The sequence below is a fragment of the Cebus imitator genome, unplaced genomic scaffold, assembly GCF_001604975.1.
Source record: "Cebus imitator isolate Cc_AM_T3 unplaced genomic scaffold, Cebus_imitator-1.0 Scaffold26, whole genome shotgun sequence".
Lineage (NCBI taxonomy): Eukaryota > Metazoa > Chordata > Mammalia > Primates > Cebidae > Cebus > Cebus imitator.
The window spans coordinates 3734383-3741456 of NW_016107341.1; the positions used below are offsets into that span (position 1 = coordinate 3734383).

Consider the following 7074-nt stretch of genomic DNA (forward strand, 5'->3'; position numbering starts at 1 on the left):
CCCGAGCCTGATCGCCTGGCTTCCTGCCTCAGAGCCTTTTTTAAGTTGGTGTTCCAGTCGCCTGTTGAAGAGGCGCCGGGGTCTGTTTGTTTTCCCCTGCGGCCACTCCCTGCGCTGGCTTAAACAGCGGCACTGAGGTTTGTGGCGCTTTTTTTTCTTTTTTTTGCCCTGGAATCTACTGTCCTGGTTCTCTGCTCAGTCCCCTTTTTGAACCGGCGTATGGGTGACTTCCCGTGGCTCCAATCGCTAGCCTAAAGGGCCCCCGGACCAGTGTATTTTGTACGGAAAACCGCGGCTCCGGGGCGCCAACAAAGCAGCTGCACGGGGCAAAGCAGCCGCGCGGGGCAAAGCAGCGGCGCTGGCCTACGCTGGCCGGCACAGCCGCGCTGGCCGAAACAGCTGCGCTGGCAACCGTGGAGCACCTCCGCCCGGGAATTTCCTAGTCTGTGGGCAATAAAAACGCGGCGTCCACTCACCCTCTGCGCTTTCACTGGGAGCTGCAATCCTGAGCTGTTCCTAAACGGCCATCTTGGATCAACCTCAAGGGTAGCCATTTTTATGATGACCTCGTTAAGAAGATCATCATAAAAGTGACACTTGAAAAAAGATCTGAAAAATTTAAGGGCATAGGTCATGTGACAGTACAAGATAAAAACTCTCTGGGCATTGGAAACAGCAGATGCTAAGACCCTTGAGATAGGAGTGTATGTGATATACTCAAAGAACAGCCGAGTGAAGAGCAATGTGGCTGGAGGTTAGTGAGCAGTAGAGAGACTAATAGACTGTGCATCAGAGAGGCGAGGACAAGGGAAAGCTCATGCAGGGACCTACAGCCATTTCACAGGGTTTTGGTGCTTGTTCTGAATTGAAAAGGAAGCCACTGAGTATTTTCAGCAGAGCTGTGACATCATTAACATTTGTATTTATAAAGATTACTTTGGTTATTATATTAAGATGATAGTATGTTGGCATGGGGATAAGGGTGGAAGCAGGTAGTCATTGAGGTAATAGGAACACACAGTATTAATGATTAAAGACAACTCTTAATGTACCATTTGCCTTCAAGACCAGATGATTTGCAAGTGACTGCCTCATACACATTGTAGCAATACACTTTGCTATATTTTTCACTATTAACAAATGTGAAGGCTGTTTAACATCTCAAATGGAATACTTTTTGGACTCTCTGTTCTCTTCTCTCTGTTTAACTGTTTGGAATTGGTGTTTGAACTCCATAAATATCCACTCAGAGTCTACTGTAGTAGGCAATTAATAAATCACGGTCTTAGCTCTTGTGAAGTTTACAGTCTTATAATGAAGACAAGAGTGCAAACATAATTATATGTGTTCCTTAAAAGTTTTGTTGAAAGCAAGGAAAAATAAAATTGTCTCAACCAAGAGATTGGGTAGGGAAGTGGCTTAATAACCAATTGTGAAAGACTCATGGCAGAGACGACATTTGAGCCACATCTTAAAGGATGAGTGGAGGTAATTATTAGAATAATGTTAGCCCATGTTACGACGATGAAAAACAATATGGTATATCTAAATCATGATAGGAAATGAGCATGCAAAAATGAGTAGACAGATCAAGGAATCCATTTCAACTTGTCTCTAAGCCAATGAGAATAACTTAGCTTGACTGTGTATGCAAACTATTCTAGAAACTGGCACACAGACTTAGCAGATAAATAGAATGTCAAGAATATTTAGGATGATACTTCAATAGTCAATGAAAAAATGTTGTACCACAGGAACTAAACAGTATTAATAGAAAGTGAGAAGACAGATTTCAAGTTTTATGAGACGATTTTAAATGGATTTCATATTTGAGATAAAAGAGCAGCAATCACAAAATATTCATATGTTTATTGTTGAGTCACCATGTGGCAAATGGCACAGTAACATGATTTCAGTACTACAGGGGAAGAAGCACATTTGGGAGAAAGTTGTTTAGTTAACTTTTGGCTGTGTTGAATTGGAAGCTCTTATAAATCATTCAGGTGGAGCTGTCCTGCTGTGTATCCATGTTCGTAATATAAAACCAATGGAAAGATTTGGCATGGCAAGAGATGTTGGAGAGACATCAGCAAGAATGTAGTAATCAAATTCTGGGAATTAATAAAGGTAAAAACAAAATAGCAACAATCAGTACTTAAATATCACTTACTGTGAGCCAAGCATGAATATTGTCAATCCTTGCAACAGTCCTATAAAGGAGATATTTTTATTGTTTCTAAATTATAGATTTAAAAAATTGAAACACAGAGAGATTGAGTTACTTGCATAAGATTACACAGCTTGTGAAGTCAGTTTGCATTTGAGCACAGTCTGGTTTTAATTTGGACCCTTAGACACGATGCAGTGATGCCTCCCTCAGTATAGGTTACCTTAGAGAGTGGTGAAATAAAAAGCAAAGTGTACTAATTCCAAAAGCAAGGGGAAAACACATATTTAAGGAACAGTTAGAAGACAAAAAGAGAAAGTAAAAATAGAAAACGAGTTGTAATTATAGTTAGCATTCATTTAGTGCTTACTACGTGCCATGCTATTCTAAGTGCTTTATATATAGTAACTTATTTAAAACTAACAAAATTTCTCTGAGGTAATTAGTGGTTTTTAAATTACTTTTATAAATTTGGGGCATACAGGTGCAGATTTATTACATGCATATATTGCATAGAGGTGGAGTCTGGCCTTTTAGTGCACCTATCACCCAAATAATGAGCATTATATCCAACAGGTAATTTTTCAGTCCTCTTCTACCTCTTACCCTCCCACGTTTAGGATCCTCCAGCATCAAGTATTCCACTCTGTATGTCCATGTGTTCCCACTGTTTAGTTTCCATTTATAAGTGAGAACATGCAGTATTTGACTTCCTGTTTATTTCACTTATGATAATGTCCTCCAGTTCCATCCATGTTGCTATGAAAGACATTTTTTTTTAATGGCTGAGTCATATTCCATAGCATATATATGCCACATTTTCTTTATCAAATCATCCATTGATGGATACTCAGGTTGATTCCATATCTTTACTGCTGTGAATAGTGCTGTGATAAACATATAAATGCAGGTATCTTTTTGATATAATGAGTTCTTTTTCTTTGGGTACATTCCTAGTAGTGGGATTGCTAGATTGAATGGTAATCCTATTTTTAGTTATTTGAGAAATCTGTATATTGTTTTCCATAAAGCCTGTGTTAATTTACTAACTGTAAGTAAATGGTACAACATACAAACTAGTTAGTACCTCTAGAAAGGTATGGCTTAAATAAATAAAAACAGTGAAGTTAGGAGATTGTGGTGTAATAAAACCCAATGAGAAATATTAAACAATATTATTTGAATTTACAAATTGCCTAGTATGCATAAAACGAGGACTCAGTTTCCAGGGATAATTGTTAAGTGGAATGTTAAGGCAGAATTCATCTACTAACAGACTAACTGATGAATGGTGCTGTGCTGAACCAGACACTGCTGGTTTAGTGTGCCCCACCAAAAGATTTGAATGACAGAGAGATCCACAAAGGTAGATAAGAGTAAAAAGAAATTTTGTTTTCTGTTTTAGCAAAAAGGTGACTTGGTCATGTTTATAGGATGAAAGGAAGAAGAAATATGCAACTACTTGATGAAGCAAAATAAAGAACATGTGAGAGAGAACATAATCACAGACAAAAGTTAGAAGGTAAATTATTGGAAGACAGAGACCCTTCATTCTCTGAATTGGGAGAAAATAAAATAGTTCATTTATGTGGATAATATAATTTCATCCACAGAATTTAAGTTTAGCTATTCCAAAGATCTTCTATCTTTAAATTCAGGGGCTATATATATTTCCACATGTAGTTTTAATCTGAAATACAAGCCCAAATCTTCCTTCTATGAAGGATATATAAATTATTTTTTTTTCTGTAACAGCAGAGGACAAAGCTGTTAAAATTATAGCCAAATCATGACTGTATCAAGGTTTATGAAGTCTCAATTTCTGCATTTCCACATACTTGAATTTATAAACCTCCATATTAATTGCAAAATTGTAATACTGAGTAACATCCCTAAGTAAAGAAATTCATTCTTGTTAAGACATATAGTTAAGGTCATATAGTTGAAGTATTTCTGTATGAATTTCTTTTGCTATAAGCACTACATTTTAAAATTGAGTACATGAGGGAAAATTTAAATATGCATTATTTACTTAGATTTAAATGTTTATTAGTGATTGTGTGTAATTTCAGTGTTCATAATAATGAAAACCATTGTTTCTTCAAACTACTCAGAAGATTAATACATAATTCCTCACTTAAATTTCATACACATTTTAAATGATCTGATTTTGGAATATGTTATTTTTGATTCATATTTTATTAAAAAAGTAGGTTCCCTTGAACCTGACAATTACTTAAATCAGAAGTTGGAAAACCAAAGCTTTGGGGGGTCAAATCTGGCCCTCTGCCACTATTGTAAATAAAATTTTATTTGAAAACTGCCACAGCCATTTGTTTACCTAATGTCTATGGCTGCTTTTAGGCTACAACTGCAAAGTTGAGTAGCTACAGCAGAGACCACAGGACTTGCAAAGCCAAAATTATTTACTATATAGCTCTTTACAGAAAAAGTTTTGATCCCTGATTTAAAGGCTCAAATGAAAATGCATATACAAGTAAAGCCCCATAAAATGAATATTATTGTGAAAAATAACTCTGTATTTTTTTTTGGAAAAAAAGTCTTTTTGTGCAAAAGTTAGCTATCACTTCGTTCTGAGCACTAAAATGTCATTGTAATGTATTTTCAATAAAGTCAAGCAATGTGAATAATTTCTTGAAATACATTCTTCTGGAGTTTAGTCATTTGCTGACAAAATCAAAGTATATCCCAAAGACACTATAAATGAGATTGAGTTCTAGGAGTGAGTTAAATAAATTAACACAAATATCCTGTAGGAGAATTTGGAGGCAATCTCAAGACACGTAAAATATCTATGCCTATGACGGGGTGGCGTAAGGCAGACAAGAAAAGTGTTGGCCCATATGACCAGCATTATAATTTGTAGATCTCTTTGGTAGGCATGAAAGAATTAATTTTTCCTTGATCATTATTGACCTTTTTATTGTAGACTCTCTATTTAAGAGGAAATACATGTTTGTGTGTCTTAAAGTATATCACTTTAAAATAGTTAATTGTATGCATTATATAAACTGCTTACATAATGCACAAATATGCATGTTTACTGTAGGAAATTCAAGAAAGAATGTACATGGACATCAAAACTCTAAAACTTTAATTGCGCTTAGCTCTCAATTTTTTGTTTTACTCAATACCAAAATTGTCATTTTTTCAACTCTGCCTTCAGACTACCTACAAGGTAGAATAAATTCACCAAAGTCAATTAAACACTGTTGGGAAATCTAATAACCATGGTTAGCTTATCAATCAGCGGCTCATTCCACATAACCTGAGAGTCCATCGCCTCTGTGTTAAGTTTTTACAGTCTAAAATAAAACATAATTTTATCAATAATTCAATGCATTATGGAAACAGCTTCTTTTACAAAAATAAAACAGTGAAAAATGGAGTATACAAATTATAACTTTTAATATTGCTGTTATGTCATCAAAGCTAGGAGAATTATGAAGCAAAATCTCCTTTTTATTTTACCATCTTGTTTGTTAGATGACTCGCATTTTCCTTACCTTTAGCAATGCTATCCTATGGTAGTAAGTCCAAAAGATCCAATCCAGCCATAAGTTTACATTTTTATCTTTATGCACATACACTGAAAGCATCAGGTTTTGTTCCACATTAATATTATTTGTTTTTCTTGTTTTCATAACATAATGTGCATGAACTCTTGTCTCATAGGAACCATCTGTTTAGTAGTTTTGACGTTCATTTTTAGTCTATTTAGAAAATGTGCTCACCTTTTGCAAACTAACAACTCTTTATAACAGGTAAATATTCAGAATTTACTTTTTTAGTCTTGACAAACATATTTGTATAATATCATATATTTCATTGTTTTAATTGTACAATTAGGAGGCTAGACCATTAATTTCATGTTTCTTTCTTTTACAATGGCAGAGACAGAGTTCCTATCGTATAAATGGAGAGTATAAAACAATTTGTGGTCATAAGAAGAGGAATGAATCTAGAGTTTTTAACTGAACTCTGTCCTGTTAATTTTCCAAGAGAATATTGAAAATATTTCAAAATTAAACATTTTTCTCTTAGATCTCTGGGATTAGATATGGATCTAAGTCTCATGCCATTGAAATCATTCTAGCTTTGTGCATCTGCTTAAGCCAGATAATACAGTAATGCAGAAAGCCCAGCGCACACGTGTACAGTAGATATGCCAAATTGCCTGTTCACTTCACTGCAAGTTCCTCTTGTTCTAGTATCAATTATAGTTCATATGGTCTTCCAGATCATAAAAATATGCATGTGCATGAAGATATCCCACCATAGAACTGTATATCTAGACTACATTGTTTTTACTCCACAGAATAACTATAATATTGAACTATTCTCGGGCATCTTATCTTCACCCTACACTGAGATGTTGCCCAAAGGAAATGTATTTATTATAGTGCTGTTGTTGGAAACCTCGCTCTCTTTTTATAAGAACATACAGAAGAGATTTTTCTCAACTCTCAGTGCGAGGAAAGATGTGCTTGTTATAAGGAGTAATTTTAAAAATACATGTCAAAGACATTTTAAATCTTAGGGTTTATCATACTTCTTTCCTTAGGTTACTAGAAATTTATTATTGAATTTCTACTTATAGTTGTTGTACAGTTCCTTATGTTGTGCAATTTTGTTTTCAACCATTGTCTTTACTTTCATCCTTTTAACACTTAATTTCTCTTCATTCTGAGATTCTTATCTATGGAAATTTTAAATGAACTATTAATCACAAACTTCTGTTTATTTGATTTTGAGCAGTATTTTTAAAATCCTGTGATTATAGTATACTAGGCCTTGAACAAATCTTATAAACAAACTTTGTTTATTGGTTGTCAAACCACATTAATCATTAAAAACAACTGGAATTTTTTTTTTTTTTTTTTTTT

General features: G+C 34.6%; 1 protein-coding gene across 1 annotated transcript in view; it reads left to right on the forward strand.

Annotated features, from left to right (window-relative positions):
- SEMA3E (semaphorin 3E) overlaps positions 1-7074 on the forward strand; it is a 285375-nt gene that overhangs the window by 267150 nt on the left and 11151 nt on the right. The gene's annotated exons all lie outside the window — the stretch shown is intronic.